This window comes from Talpa europaea (genome assembly GCF_964194135.1).
Source record: "Talpa europaea genome assembly, chromosome: 3".
Classification (NCBI taxonomy): Eukaryota; Metazoa; Chordata; class Mammalia; order Eulipotyphla; family Talpidae; genus Talpa; species Talpa europaea.
In genome coordinates, this window is record NC_140069.1 from 27,820,293 (window position 1) to 27,834,820 (window position 14,528).

The window sequence follows — 14,528 nt, forward strand, 5'->3', positions numbered from 1 at the left end:
CTGAGCATGGAAACCCAAGAGAAGCCGCACGAGAGGTGGATTTAGGATTGACTGTTGCCTCTTGCCTTGGCCTCAGCCTCCCGGCCTCTAGTCTCAACTCACTTCTCCCCTCCTGGATTGGGACTTGCCAGAGTTATCTTTCTCAGTAACCCTTTGAATGTATCTCTTTCTTGCTCAAAATGCTCTTAATGGCTCCCAGTGGCCCTCAGAAGAAACCCTAAGTCAGTGACTTGTCTTGTGCTTGACCTTCAGCACCTCCACACACGCTGTCTCCATTGCCTGCTGGTTCAGCTATGGAGCCATAGATCTGTGTGCTCGGCCTTTGCCGGGCTGCTTCCTCTGTTTGGGCCAGCCCCTGTCCTCAAACCCCACCCCTACTGTATTAGTTTTCTATTGCTGCTGTCACAAACTTAGTACCTTTAGTAACTTAAGACAAAACAAGTTTATTCTTAGACTTCCGGAAGTCAGAAGTCAGAAATCAGTTTCATTAGGTTAAAATGAAGGTGTTGGCCAGCCTCCTTCTTGGAGGCTCTGATGAGAGAATACGTATTCTGGTCTTTTTCAGCTTCCAGGTGCCTCCTCTTTCCCCTGGATGGTGGGCCCTTCTCCATCTTCAAAGCTCATCACTCCAGTCTCTGCTCCATGATCAACTTGCTTTCTCTTCTGCTGAAGTCTAATCTCACTCTGCCTCCCTCCTAGAAAGACACTGTGATTACATTTAGGACCGTCCAGGATCACTTCACTTCTCAAGATCCTTATTTGAATCACAGCTAGGAAGCCTCATTTACCATCTCAAGGACACACAGAGGATCTGTGATTAGAAGAGAACATCTTCGAGGTGCCACCACCCTAGCAAGGCCCATCTGTCCTCCGGGTTCTGCTCAGGCTCTATTTTCCTTTGGAGAGCTCTTCCTGGTCTCCAAGGCTGCGTTTTCAGGGATCAGACTCTCTTGCAGCATGTAGCATGCCCAAGGGTACCTGCTCTCTTGGTCTCCCTTCTCAGACACTGCTACTTGAGAGCTGGGACCTCTCTGCACTCTTCCTCTCGATATGACCTAGCCCATGATATATGCTCAATATCTGCAGGAGAAAAGATGCCCTGGCTGACAGCTCCAGGATGAATAGCCCTGACGAAGCGGTGGGCACAGATAACCCCTGGCCAAGGTGATAAAGGGGCCTGAAGAAAGCTGGGCTGTAGCTAGCTACACCCTTTGAACAGGCTACGTTATGCCCCGGAGGGTATCACTTAGGTCTGGACTCGGGCTTTGCATAAGGGGTACAGTCGAGCCCGGGCACTTCAGGTCACCTCCTCTGCTCAGTGTAACTTTCCTGTACTCTGAACCCAGGGACATGACCGTGGGTACAAGAACTCAGGGTCCAAGTTCACTGTACCTGTGGTGGTCTGTGCCAGGCCACCTTAGACATTGATTAACTTTTCAGGGAAACACAGTCATTAGGCAAATCCCACCCACCTGTCAGGGAAAACATAAACACAAGCAAACATTAACCTAAACACACGGTTTACAACCCACCCTCAGCTGTCCTTGGCCCGTGCCTGCATGCTCCTAGGCTGACGTAGCTGCTGTTGAAAGGAGTAAAACTGACAGCAACTTGCTTTCCATTTATGCCACCAGATACAGGAATGTGACCCCTGGAATGTGGGGGGGGGGGGGATGATATTCTTGAGCATTACCAGGGTTTAGGTAGCAAAGAGAAATACAAACACAAATACTCCCCAAGACTACATTGCATCACAGGCACCTTGTAGTTTTGTTTTGTTGTTGTTTTTTTTTTTTAACAAGGCTAACCTAATTTTAATTATTTATGCCCAAACTTATAAGTCACTAAAATTGTCCTGCAGAATATGAGTGCAAAGCAAAAGAGGCAAAGTAACCTGACACCTTGCTACAGCAGACATTCTGACCTTCAATCTTGCAGGCAGCATGTCTGGGCTGTTTAGTGGTGCAGTCCATTGCTGTGTGGTTGAGGTAGAGTGGGTGAGAGATGCTTCTGTGAGCTTCTTTTGGTTAAGGGTGGAGACAGGGTTGGGCAGTCTGGTCAAACCTCAAAATGCATTCCTCTTTTTGAGACTGTCAATGCCAGGATAGTATAGGACTAACCCCCTCACCCCCATGGAGTCCTCTTCTGCCACCCCGATCCTTAGGTGTGTGAGTACTGGGGGCAAAACATTCTAGAACTGATATCCTATTATCCTGTTAATATCCTAGTATCCTATTACCATCCTATTAATAAAGCACTAAAAGCTTCATTCTAGGATGATCCCTCTGCTGACAGTCCCTTTTGTGGTCTTCTTGACCCACTCTATACCATTCCGCAGAAATTTTTCAATTTTCCTCAAGAAGTTCTCACCCAGCCTCCACTTTCCTCCTCTTCCCACTTTTGCATCTTTAAACTGTTCCTTCACTCTTTTACCTCCTCCATTTGGGGTCCTGTGCTTGCCAGCATCCTAGTCAAGGAGAGAATACAAAGTACACATTTGATTCTGCAGGTCACAGCGAGTGTCACTCATAAAACTTGGATTTCTTCTCTTGATCCTCAACCCTGATTTGACAGGCAGTTTAGGGTCATGATTAAGAGCATGGATTTTGGGGTCAGACACACCTGAGTTAGTGGTGGCTTCTGCCATTCATAAGCTGTGAGCTCTTCAGCAAGCTAGTCCACCTCACTACTCCTTTGTTTCCCCTCCTGTAAAATGGGATAACTGTGATACACAACTGAAAAGACTGTTATGAGAGCAGTAGGAGAGATGGTGTAAGTAAGCCTTAACAATTCTTTGTGCAGATGTAGCAAGTGTCCCACAAATATTAGCTATTGCTATTATTGGCTATAAGGAGGGGTGTAGATACTGTAAGAACAGTGAATGTAGAAACATTGGTTGGAGAACGCTGGTAAACAACTACTATATAATCTGTAATATTCAGGGGGTATATGCCAGGTACTTATGGCAGGTGGAAAACTTTTCTAAGAGCACATGGGAGGGAAAGTCCTACTGGGGTGGAATTCTGAAAACCCACACCCAAATACTTCCTGGATTTCTAAGTAAATGAGGAGAAACTTATCTTGATCCTGCATTGTTTTTGTTGTAAATCTGCTCCAAAGAGAAGTATTTCAACAGAAACTGTCACAAATAGATTTAACATCAGGGGAAGAATGCTGAGCCACCCACTGAGGAGGGCCTGGGCCGTCCAGTTTCATATTACAGATCTGAGGAAGAAAGGAAATCATTCAGGGATAACTTTTACTCACTGAGCCAGCAACCTGGTGGGGTCAAAAGCTACTTCCCACAGGTATCTTGCCAGAGCCTTTAAAGAAAGAACCACATGGGGCTGAATTAACCACAAACATATCCAGCTGGTTTTGTGGTGGGTGATGTTTGTTTAACATTACGTCCAGATGTCTAGATTGCGAGACACATATGTTGGCATCAGAAAGTGTTTATAAAATTCTTAGATGAGCTCCATACTGGGTTAGGTATTGGGATAAATCAAACTGAAACCAAATTGCAGGCCCCACCCTTACAAGGAAGGGCTGGAGCCAGTCCCAGCTTTCACAGAAGTGGACAAGAAAACCAAAAGAAGGGAATCACATGAGCATGAAGAACTTGCCTGACTTACTCAGCTGTTCTCCAATTCCAGGAAAATGCTACGTCGTGGACATGGCAAAGTAATCAGGGGCTTTGTTAAGCTCTGGTTTCCTAGGTGAGCCCAGGACATGAGAAAGCCCCCTCCCTGGAAACGTTTGGCTCATTTCCAATGCCGGGTATTTAATGAGATACTCTGCTTAGCAGCCTCCCTGGTAGGGTGGGAAGTGAGAGCTCCACCCCTTGAGAAACCAAGGCCCAACTGTGCTGGGTTACATTTTCTTGGTCTTTCTACCAGATGTAAGTATTTATATCCTCTGTGTGGCAATGACTTTCTGTTTTGGCAAATACGTGGAAATGCTTTTAATGTATGTATTTTGTTCACCCAGCTGTTGGCAATAGCCTCAGTTTGTATTTTTAGCTTTGCCTTTGGGTAGCAGGATAGGTCACGATTAGACCAGGCGAAGAGCCCCAGAAGAGCATCAGCTCAGGCCAACTTGCTCTTCACTTCTGGGGCATGTTCTCTGTTCATGATCCTAAGAAGAGAGGTGTCCACAAATGTCACTCTTGTGGGGGAAGATAAAAGGAGGCTAAGGCAACAGATGTTCACTAAGAGCCTCCATCAGCTAACCTAATCTCAATAATGCCCAGTTCACACATGGGTTTCTGAGCCTGAGAACAATGACAAAAAGTTCCTCCATGAACATGCTAAAATATTTGAAGCATCTGAAAAGTCATTTATTCACAACTTTCTATAAAAAAGCTCTGTGACTGAGAGGCTATCTGTTATCTTTGAAACAGATATCTATAACTTTCATCTCTACTCAAGGGGTAAAGGGTTTAGGAAATAGATGAGAGAATTCCCTCACTGCTGGCAAGTCCACTCCACTTCTGACTAGTGTTTAGACTATTCAGGCAAACTTACTTCAGCAAACTGAACGTTAGTCTGAAAGACCTGGAGTTTTTTTTTTAAAGATTTATTTATTTATGCATACAAGAACTGGAGTATTGGCCAGAGGTGTGGAGGGTGAGAGGATTCACCAGAGACAGAATGGGGAACAGAACAGGCAGATTGATGGAAATACACTGCTGAGAGGAGCAGTGGGTGAGAAAGGAGAGGTCTACTCTGCCATGTGGGTAGCTCCCTGGCCAGGGATTGAACTTGAGCTACAGTGGCTGCAGATAGCTTCATAGGTTGCATCTTAATCCCCTGCGCCACCAGGGAGGCCCAGGAGCTCCTGGAGTTACTGGTAATTCTGACCAATCCAGAATAATTTTTCCATCAAAGAAATTCCAAAAGTTCATCTAGTATATTTGAGTCAAATTAAAAAACAGAACATTTAATCCAAAAGATAGAAAATTGAGTCTTTGCATTCTGTCAAATGAAAGAACAGAGAAATTTCTGGAGACTCTTGGTCCTAAAAGGCCACTTTTGTGTTGATGGTGCATGCTAGGGTAAAAGACTAGAGAATAACATCCTAGAAAAAGTGGCTGTTAGCTGGGTTGTGTAAGTTCTCATAGAGCCTTCTATTGGACTTTGAATAGATTGGAGTGAGACAGAACACTAGATAGTTGAGGATGACAGTAAACTTGGAGTACTTGCTCCCATATGTAGAAACCTCTAGTCTACCTGATGCAGCACACTCAGTGGCTAGGGCTACCAGCTCTGGGGTCCACTGGTTGGAATCTCGATCCCAGCCACCACTAGCAAATAATTTCATTCACTTTCTCTTTCTGTCAAATGGAGATTATTATATGATTTACATCCTTCTAGATCCCTCAAGGATATATGAGGTGATATGTGCAAATGCTTTAGCACAGTGTCAGCCACAGACTGAAGATATATTGAACTGAAGAGTCTCCACAGGCTCCTGAAGGCCATGTACAGAGTGTGACTCACTGGGGGGCTTGTGTTTAATTCATGGAGGTTTGAAAGACCAGTTTCAAGCAGATACCTGACTACAGATGTCACTGTACTTGGTTGTCCAAGTGGAGACTAGGGGAAGGGACTGCCTAGAATAAAAGTATTTCAAGTGTTAAATTTTAATTAATGAATAGTACCAAAATTATCACAAAGAGGTAACCCATCCTCTCCACTGTTTACATCAGGCCTCCCCCACCAAGCCTACAGGCTTCTTCTAGAACAGATGGGTAGAAATACATCTTTTTGTGAAACTCTCAAGACACACCAAATTACCAAAGTCATATTGTTTATTCCTACCAAAGTATATCTTAGGACACTATCTAGCAGAAAATTTGCAGTGTATGTAAATTTAGTCATTTGTTCATAAATTATTCATAGTGACTAGGAACAGCTCTAGTCACTGGGATTACACTGTCAGAACCTATTCTGTTTACATTCTATAAATACTTCCATTGGAGACAAGTAGAAATGACCTAACTGATTGGGCATTTCTCTGGATTCTAGCATGCAGTAGTGGTGAATTATCTAAGCACAAGATCTCAAAGACTCTATGAATGGATGGCGGTCAACCATTTGGAACCAGAGTGGAAACCCCCAGTTTAGGCTGAGAGCTGCCATCCTGGAGGAGCACTAGACCTCTCTCTCCAGGAGCAAGATTTTACACCCTCATCATAAGCTGACTCTTTAAAACCAGGCTGAGGGCTGCTCTTGTCATCACATGGGGTTTACAGGTCACTTTGTCACCAGTCCATTTCCTGTGGCCTGGCTGTTGACTGGAGTGAGTGTACAGGTCCAAGAGGAACGTATGGGAGACCTGGGCCTTATGAGCAGGAAAGAAATTTGTAGAGGACTACAGTTTAAGAAAGGGAACTCCTCAATTCTCCTTAGTTACCCCATTCATACTCCAGTGTCTCTTTCATTGAAATCCTAGGCAACCCGTCTCCAGTACAAGTTTGGGTACTTTTTATCCTCCCACCCCCTCAACTTTCTGCATTATAGAAGCTCCTAAGTGAACCTTGCCAGAGGCCTGGGTGGTGTTTTTACATATGGACAGCAGTTCCTGAACAGGATCAAATCTACCAATGCCATTAGGTATTCACTGGGCCTACATCTTTTGGATTCATCTACATTCTCATTCTGCAAAATGTAGAAATAAATTGTCATAGCACCTCACATAAAGAATGGAAGGTGGGGCAACATTGGTGGGACAGAGGTGGAGGGAATACCAAAACTTATCAAAGGAAATTGTTGTGAGTTATTAGAGGAAGTGTGAAGAGACAAAAGGAGAGGAAAGAACAGCAATGGTGCTGATTGGTTGCAGTCAGTGTGCATATCTGTTATTCTGAAGCAGGCTCACTATCATGATAGTGCTAATATTTACTTGTTGATTGAGTGCCAGGTACTTCACAGAGACTGTTCCACGTATTCCTCATGACATCTCTGCCAGGCAGTGTCTTTCTGTTTCAGAGAGAGACTTTAAAGCTCAGAAAGGTTAAACTATTTGCTCAAGACCTCACATATTAGTCAACGGTGGAGTTGAGAATTGAACTTGGGCAGTCTGACTCAGAGACCATGCTTTATCTTCTACCCCGCCCTTATTGTCTCTTCACAAAGAGGAACTCCATTTGGGAGGGGAGTGACACACATACACAGTCGCACACAGACTCAAGCACACAGGCATATGGGCAGAACCAGTGCTTTCTGTACAGAGGAAGATAAAAGCTGGGGAAAATGCCGCTTATCATAAAACACTTTGCTTTAGGAAATGCTGCACGGGCACTATGGTTTATTGCCATAAACCACCCCAGTATAATCATAGCAGAACGCTCAAGTTTATTTCCTGCTCCTAAATACGCCAGTCATGGTTTTAGTCAGGCAGCGCTCCTGGACTTCTCTTCCATACAGTGACTCAGGAAACCAGGGCCTTGCCTCTTCAAAATACAAGGTAAGAAGAGGGCAAAAGAAGTCAGGCTGGCTAGGGAACCAACCGGCCAGAAAGTGTCACATCCCTCAACTCATATTTCATTGCCAGAACTAATCACTCAGGGTGGGTTGGAGGGCTCAAAATGTAGTCACTGGCTGGCAACTACTTCTCGACAGAAACTCTAGAAGGAGACTGTGACTCTTCAGGTGTCAACCAGCCATTTATATCACAAGCGTACCAGAGATAAACAGTGGAGAGTGATATACTAGCCTGGAAAATGCTGGTGAATGGTGCCTGCATTGTACAGGCTGTATTGGAAGTGGGATGTTCCAGGGACTTAGACTGAGTCTGTCTCAAGGGAATGATCCAGGAGGTGAGACCATTCCCCAAGTATCTGTGAACTGCTGATACTTGGCCTAGACACTCAGATTGGGATTTACCCTGGCATGAGGTCCAATGTCACTGAATCTGACCTCACAGGTTGTCTTGCCAAAGAACTGATTTCTGAGAGCAAGACCATCCTTCCTGTGGGTTTAGCTAGACTCGGTTATCCCTGGTCACATGACTTATTGAGGTTTTTAAATAAGCTGCTGTAGATGGGCTGTTCTGGAAGTCCAGGAAAAAAAAACCGTTGAATCCCAAGATCTAAATCCGCAGACTAAAGACATTTACAGAAAGAATTTGAATAAATGCGGCTGTGAGAAGGGAAGCGGGCCAGAAAAATGGGTGGACTGATTTCTGAGCAAAACCCACCACCAGGCTGTTCTCAGAATCATATTTCAAATTCCAAGTTTTTATGTCCTTTTCCCCAAAATTGTCATTAATTATGGATTGTGTGTCTCTTGGAAGTTTGTTAATACTATTAGCTTTGGGAAGCCATCCTGCTTCTTTTCCATACAGGACTGTTTATTTAGTCAGCTGGTTCTCATTGCTGAGTGTAGATTCAGGGCCCAGCTAAAGAATAATGCACTAAAATGTCTCAAATGAGACTTGAAGAAATAAATAACTTTGATATTTGTTTCTCAGGAATGGATGAATACAATATCGAGCCCGCTGGGGCCCTCTTTCCGGAAAATGCCCCTGGATGGAAATAAGAGTGAATCTGAAAACTTCTGAGTAACAGATTTCCTGCAACACCAGCACTCTCTCTGTACCTTGTCTGACACTTTGTACTTGGAAAGTCGTCTATAACTACTCTTCAAAATACCCCTCAAAGGAAAGCTGAAAAATTTCCCTTAGTTTCCAGATGAGGAAACAGGCTCTGAAAAGACAGACATTCCTCCCCAGGGATAGCACATTGCTTGGAGAGCCTGAGTCCCAACTGCTCACCAGTTTCTCTCAACCCCACCTCCTGCCCCCACTTTTCCTACCAAGCAGCCTAAAGGACACTGGGTAAACTCACACGGACCTAGCGAGGGTGCAATGAGTACTTTTAGAACAACTGTAGGATTTGCCACTTAAAATTAGTGCTCAGTGCCTTGGTCACTGTTGTAAATACACACAGGCACACAAAAAGCCTCCACAAAGCAGCATTTCTCATTTCACTTGAAGCCCTTCTTTACCTTTCAGCCTCAGCCCACCGCTTGCTCTCCTGTGCTCTACCTCCTGCTCCACTCTGGCACAACCTGCATTGCTCTCCCATTTCAGGGCCCCAGCATCCTCAGTTGGCTTCCTGGTACCTCTCTCCCACCACACAGCATTCCCCAGGCTACCCATGCCCCTCTCTCTATAAACATAGCCAGATGCAGTGAATGGGGCTCAGGCAGAGTGTACTTGGGGACACCAATTCTTGTGCACACCAGTGTCCTATGAGGGCCAGGGAGCCAGACAGTGCTTGGCATCTCCAGTTGGTCAGTTGGACAGGCAAGTCTGGCAAGACAGCTCACAGCCTTGGGCCCAGGGCAGTGGAACCAACCAGAATTGGTGATAGAGACAGCTGTGGAGCAGACATAACTCTGCTGTCGTAGGAAGGGTCACTTGGCACTAGTCAGAAATCCTGCCTTCCCATCCTGACTCAGATAATTGCCAGCTGTGTGACTTTGGACCAACAGCTTAACTTCTCTGAACCTCCATTTCCTCATCTACAAAATGGAGACTAGAACAATATTAGCCAATGCTTACTTAACCTTAACATAGCCCAGATGTTCTCAGCACTTCATACACATGACTCACTTAATTGTCACACCAGCACTCGGGAGTAGGTGCCATCATTAGGTTCCTTGTATGTTGTTAGAGACATAGAAGCACAGAGAAGTTTACCAGCTTCCCCAAGGTCTCGTGTCGCTGCTCTGACTGAGCTAGTGTTTGAATCCAGGTAAACTGACCCCATTATCTCATAGGGTTGTTGGAGGGAAATGTTTCTAAAGCTTCTAGCTCAGTGTCTATCACAGAGAAAATATTAAAAGATTTAGCAATAAAAGAGACTGGCTGCAATGGGTGGGCAGGGATGGGGATCAAGACAAGACTGGTAAAGGGAAGAGGCTGAGGGGCACATGTAGAAAGCCAGGCTGGGTAGAAGGATGAGAAGTAGGTGGCTGTACGGACAGAAAGGCAGTATTTGAATTATGTCCAAGGTCTCAGTTTAGCTGTCACTTTTACTAGGAAGCCTTTGCTGACCTTGCATGACTGAATAGCTCTTCCCAACCCCTCCCCTGTGCATCCTCCAGCATGGTGACCAGGCTTTCCAGGGCAGAATCTGCCAGCTACACTGTAGTCACTCAAACTTGCTTAGCAATAGCTCGGCTTGCTCACCTGTGTGTCCCCAGGGTCTGGCAGCCAACCCAATAGCGAGCAGGTCTCAGTATTTCTTCCTAGATTGATGAATGAATGAACAGGCACATAGGAAAGCAGACCAATGATATATTGCCTTTTGCCCAAGGATTTAGTTTCAAAGCAGTGAGTCCCCCTATGACACTGACCCCATCTTTATTCCTGCTCCAGGTGTGAATGTGGTGGGGTGGTAGGACTGTGGGGCATGCGGCTGGGCCAGCAGCCAGGAATGGACAGCCACAAAGATCTCAGCTACCTCTGGACCTGAAGGATGCCACACCAGCTGACCTGCCTCCGCCTCTGGGTTAATCTGCCATCTCCTGCCAAAACCCAGAAGTCCCTGAGACTGCAGTGCTTCAGAGCAACCGGAAAGTCATCCTTTTCAAGCAAGTTCTTCAGCTTAAGGAGTCTCAAGCCCTTCCTAGGGAAGTTTGCAAAAATGAAATTATTTTTGTTGAGGTCATATTGGTTTATAACACTGTATATATTTTAGAGGTAATGGTTCACACCTCTTTAAATGTATGTTATCACACCACACCCACCACCAGAGCACCCATAATCTTCCATTATAGTTCATTGGGTCTGTTCCCCTTGGCTCTTCACCTCCACCCACCTCTTCTGGTAGTCTCGATTCTGCAATCAGATTATAAGGATTTGGCTTTGTCTGGTCCTTTGCTTTCTTTCTTTATATGCCACGTATGAGAGAAATCATCCCATATTTGTTTTTTTCCTTCTGTTTCTCTTTGTGAAATCCAAGTTGCTGCAAATGGCAAGATTTCATCTTTATTTTTTAAAATATAACCGAGTAGTATTCCATGTGTATCTATACAACATCTTCCTAATCCACTCATCTGTCCCTGGGGCTCTTAAGTTGTTTCCATTACTTGGCTATTGTAAATAGTGCTGCAATGAACAAAGAAATGGATAACATACCCCTTCAAATTAGTGTTTTTGTATTCTTTGGGTAGATACCTAGCAGGGATTGCTAGATCATATGGCAGATCTATTTTTAGTATTATGAGGAACCTCTATACTATTTCCCGTAGGGGCTGGTCCCATAGGGGCTGGACCAGTCTACATCCCACCAATAGTGGACAAGAGTTATTTTTCTCTGCATCCTCACCAATACTTATTGTTTCTGACCTTTTTGATACTGACCATCCTCACAGGTGTGAGGTAGTATGTCATCGTGGTTTTGATTTGCATTTTCCTGATGATAAGCGATGATAAACATTTTTTCATGTGCCCGTCGGCCATCTGCATGTCTGCTTTGGCCAACTCTCTGTTTAGTTCTTCAGCCCATTTTTTCTACAGAATTTTAAGGTGGCAGGTTTTCTTGTGAAGACCCATCCCATCAAAGAAGGCTCTGGCATTACCCACCCCAGCACCAACCTGGCCACTCTGGACCCTCTTTCTCATTCACAAAAGCTCTTCCTGCATCTTTGAAGCCTGAGGGTTGAAGGGAGCAGCTCTCTCAGGGGAGTCTCCATGGGAACCTCGAGGGGAATTCCAAGCCCCGCAGATCCCCTGCAATCTGAACTTGGCTTCTTTCACTGTTGCTAAGAATGCTGGCACTCAGCTTGGGAGGTTCAACACAAGACGCCTCAGTTTCTTTCCCCAGCACAGTCACCCTGGCCAAGGCTCAGTACTCAGAAATGAATTCTTGTGTAAGCTGGAAACAGGCAGGACAAATGGTTTTGGCACAAAAAAGATATTATGTCACCTAACAGGCCCAAGGTCAATGTATGGCTTTACCTGGTAGTGTTCATCTGGCCCAGCTACTGCCACAAAGGAGAGACAGACAGGGTCCTCAGCATAGGGCACAGCTCCCAGACTTGAACTTTCCCAGTGGGGAAAAATTTGGGCTTCGGTCTTGTACCTACCACCTGTACTCTTTGCACCTTCTTTTCTGGATGCTAGCTATGCAGGAAACACAGGTCAAAGCAGTCTTTGTGCCAGAATGGTTCAAGTGACTCTCGTTGGCAGAGAGAAGGGGCTTCCTGCTAATCTATTTTTTTGGAAAATGCAGTATACAGAATATTCCAGGCAGCCATCAGATGTCCTGCAATAAAAGTTCTCCATAAGTGTTGTGTGAAATGTAAGAAAAATATGCAGCCAGACACTGACTAAGCTGATTGTGCAGGCTGGATGAAGTGTGGCACCTTCCATAATGCTTTGACGAGAGCAGATCAGGCAGGGCTGCTGCCTCTTAGGTGCAATCCAAGGGGAGGTGGAGCTTCATGACATATGAAGACTGAGAACCCATTCTAGTTTTACCCCCAAGATGTCAGCTAGTCACTGAACTGAGTAAGTGGAGGTAATACTGTCTGCTTTACCCCTCAGGGTTGTCAAACTAAGTGATGGAGTGTACATGACTGGGCCAACTACTAGCTATGGTTTCCTGGCTCTAAATTCCCTCTGCTCCATGATCCTGGGACTGGGGCTACAAACCATGATTCTCCTTTGCCAGCTGCGCCCTGTACACTGCCAGTGGGGAGTGGGGAGTGGTTGCATACCAGAGTGAGGCAAGTAAGGCCTCTGGGGTGCAAAACGGAAGGATGCACTTACTCTCAAGTGCGGACCCTGCATCTCCATGGCCCTACTGAAATGCCCACAGAGATTCAGACAGCATGCCATTTCTTTACAACCCGCAATTTACAAACATCTCACTGATAGAAAGATGACCTGCTGAACTTTCCAAGGTATTGCTCCAATGATGTAAGATTTCTTTTTTCCCCCACTAAGAACAATAGACAGGTGGCTTTTATTCAGTGAGGGAATGTTGTGGGCTTCAGTGTTGCTGCAGAAATTTCTAAGGGTGGTAGGAGTGGGGGAGTCTTAGTTCCTGTCTCTGAAGGAGGTGGGCCTTGGCTTAATGAAATCAGGATGTGAAGGATTCCACTGCTTTCAGTATTTTCCACAAGCCCACACCCAGCCTGTACTGGCCTGATATGGGACAGAAAGTAGAGTGAGGAACAGCTGCACAGCTGGCAAGGATGGGTTTGGAGAAAGGAATGAAAGCGCACAAATTGCTGAGGAAAAGAGAAACAGAGGGAAAAAGAGTCACCTGCAGCTTAGAAGGAATCAGCAATTCGTGTGGGCGTTTATTATCCCCAATTCAGTGAAACCCTAATTCCATCTGGTTTAAGGAAAACAAAATCTATAAGTGTTTAATGATTTTGTTCCCTTAATAACACTAAATGAACAAACAACATCTTTAGCTCTGCTTGGAGAGAAAAAAAACAAATCATTCTAATGGAGAGATGTTTAAATATGAAACTCTCTCTGATTCACCTCTGTCTTCCTTACCCCAGACCTACTGCTCTAACCAGTATTGACATAACAAAAGCCAAATCATTAAATTGTTGATATTATGCTCTGGGGCATTTTGGTCACAATGGCCACATGATCTTTGTGTCTGTATTCCAACGAAGGCCTCACTTAGGCTAGCCAAATCCCACAGACAGCAGCTTAGGGCCAGAGAACGGAACACACTTGATTTTTTTTTTCCATGCAAGAAAATGATAGAAACAGACCAAACATAGTAACTTTTAGAAAGGTTCCTAATCTTGCACTGCTTATCATGTCATTCAGAAATAAACTTTTTTTTTCCCCACTAATCCTGCATTAGTTTGCTGGGGCAGCTATAACAAAGTGTCACAGGCTAAATGGTTTAAACAATAGAAATTTAATTTTCACAACTCTGGAGGCAGGGCTGGTTTCTTCTGAGTGAGGTCTCTGGCTTTGCTCGTAGGTAGCTGTCTTCATCCCAATCTACACAGTAAAAAGGTGTCCTAATTGCCTCTTCTTTTAAGAACACCAGTCATATAGGAGTAGGGCCCAGCCATAAGACCTCATTTTACCTTTATTACTTCTTTAAAGAATCTATCTCCAAGTTTACTGGAGGTGGGGTGGGGAAGGGTTGAACTTCAACATGTGGATTTGGGAGGGGAACACAGTTCAGCCCATGACAAGTATTAGTGATGGTAATGACAATAATAACTAACATTTCCCAAAGGCTACTGATTTTAGAGTTGCATCAAATGTTCAAGTTGAATTTAAACCTTAAAAACAGTCTTATATGGAAGGCACCATCATTCTTTTCATAGTGCAGATGAGTGATGAAGGCATTAAGAAGTTAAGTGACTTGCTCCAGATTACAAAACTGACAAATATGTATGGAGCATAGACTCAGAAGAAAGAAGTATAATATAATGTGAACCCAGGTCTCTCCAACTCCAAAGAGGTCCAAGTTTCAGAGGATCTTGCAACTATTTCCCTCTCCAGAAAATGAATGAAAAAGATTTATT